Raw genomic sequence first — 2,734 nt, forward strand, 5'->3', positions numbered from 1 at the left:
AAAGCACATGTATAATTTCGATTAAGGGTTTATTGGTATAAATAACACAATGATTCAATTTTAAGAAGTGATTAATGCAAAGGTAACCTCTTTTCAAGAGTGTTGTTAGAGCCAAGCCCTTAGCTCCTAAAAGCTATTGCACTTCCACTCACATAGGTATATCTCATCGAGAGTATTCCGTAATTATGACAGTCTAGCACATTTATGTTATGGGTCTACTAAGAGTATATTACTCATCCTTCCGCTTACCATTACGAGTACCTAACACTTTTTATAATGGGATGATATATTATATATTATTGTATAGTGCTAGCAGTCACATACTAATGATGTACTTTGTCTTATCGGACTCAAGACTTGACGTTATACTAAGCGTTGAGTTCATTTTTTATCATGGGTGACTCAAATAATATGGCTTGTACATCATCCCTAAATTTTCAAATTTCCAGCCTAGCTATTCTAATTATCTATACCACATGGTGAAACTTTATATTTATTTGTATCTTGAATTTCACAAGACCAACATCTCCACCATGTTCAACTATTCATTCTTCCGCAAAAAAAAATCTCATCAAGGATATCATTTTTACTATTATCAAATCACAGTGAACACTTTATATTTTTTATCATGACAATTTCATATTTATCTACTTTATTTATTTCTTAATATCTAAGAAATTAATTTCACAATCACCACATATATGAAACCATACATCATTTTTTTCACCAAGTAAGTTATTATAAAGAGCCTTCCAATCCCTTAGTGATATAAGACAACATATTTACTATTTTTTATAGTTTCTTTCATAGTCAATAGATGACCTTTAATGATTATCATGTATGCATACTCAAGTAACATTATTTTTAAACACAAAAGTGTTCCATATATTATTTTAGAACATAATCATATTAGAAAACCATCAATCATTTAATCATTTGACTATAACATCATGTACTTATACACCATTTATCATAGACATTATTAGTCAATTTGTGACTATTATTAAAACTATGTCCACCACCTAAATGGGTCAAAGAACATTAATATTTCTATTTCATTACTCATGAGATAATTTATTCATGGCTTCTAAAGTGAATTTTAAAATTTCACTATATCTCAAAATTATAGAACCATGAGATTATATATCATATCTAAGACATAAATATTTTTTAAAAAAAACATGTGTTGTAAACTTGTACAATATGATCTCGATTTTTAAATATATGATTATGGCGTTTAAATTTCCATTAAATGATTTCATACCAAAATAGTAATTTTGTGATATTAGCTAAGGTTTTTCACTATTCTATCTTGATTAGAAAAATTAACCATGCTAAGGGAGAGACTGCACTATCTTTTGCATATTGCATATGACTTATTTTATTTCTAGTAAAAACCACTTCTAGTCCAACATTTATAACATAAACTAAAAAATATGCAATCATATATAAAAACTCATATAGCTTTTTATTAGTTTTTTTTAAAACCAACCAAGATTATTCATATTATATGATTAGTTACAAACTTTCATTCTTAGCAATGAATACACTTAAAATAATGTATCATTAATAACACTCAATTGCTAGTTACTAATATAATGATTTGAAAACAAATAATTTCATATTTAAAGTTAAATATATATCATGAAAAAGAAAGAATATTTTTATACTAAAAAATTTCACGCACAAGTTGGATGGAATGGATTAAATTTCAATTCTCCAAATTTATTATCTACTTATAATGCACTCTTTAAAACGACTTGACTTATCAAGTTACAGTTTTTGCTTTCAAGAAATCATTTTAACTCAACCTTTTGAAACTAATGTTGGATTCAATAACACGACTTTTTGGTTTGGGAAGGCTCTCTCGAATGCTCAATGCTTCTATTAGATAGAAGTTTGTTCAACCAATGTTTAAACAATGTCATTACCACTCAAAATAAAAGTATTGTTTCGATCCATTAATAGATCCTTTCCCAACCATATATTTTCATTCCATTCATTTGCTTCCTTTCTTTCTTACATGATATTATTATATATTATATAATTTTATACCAATAATAATTTTGCATGTTAAAATATCATGCATATAATAACTAACATTTTACTTCTATCAATAAAATAATCCATGAGACAATCATACTTTTTTCATAATATAATTAATATGAATATAACTTAATTGTTGAAATCTAATTCATGCAACACTTGTAAAACAATAAACTTGACATACATTTTCTCGCAATAAAAATTACTTCTAAATCAAGATTTGATAATATCATTGACATCGATTCAACCGCATTTGTCGATAGCCATCCTCATACTACCGCAAAATTAGAATCTTAAAATTGTTGGAATATGAGGATAAAAATAAACTTATGAGAAATTAACGAAGACTTCAAGGTGTGTAACCATGTCACTTTTTTTAAGGATCTATTTACCCTCAACTTATATTTTGGTGTGCAAAAGAGTTATCGACAAATGAACCTTGAGTATACAATAAAACCCAATAACCATGTGTATTTTGCATTGACAAAAAATAGTCAACTGAGTATCAAATTCTACAAAAAAAAAAATTTGAAGTAACTCTTTATAAATTAATCTTTAAACATTAAGATGAAGGAGAACAAAGAAAATCTTTTAGAGTTTTTTTTGGTGTACATTCAAATGAAATTCAACTCCTATTTATAGAAGTTCTCGAGACAAGAGACATACTATTTAATAAATGTTTATTTGG

This window comes from Gossypium hirsutum, chromosome D02 (assembly GCF_007990345.1).
Source record: "Gossypium hirsutum isolate 1008001.06 chromosome D02, Gossypium_hirsutum_v2.1, whole genome shotgun sequence".
Taxonomy (NCBI): Eukaryota; Viridiplantae; Streptophyta; class Magnoliopsida; order Malvales; family Malvaceae; genus Gossypium; species Gossypium hirsutum.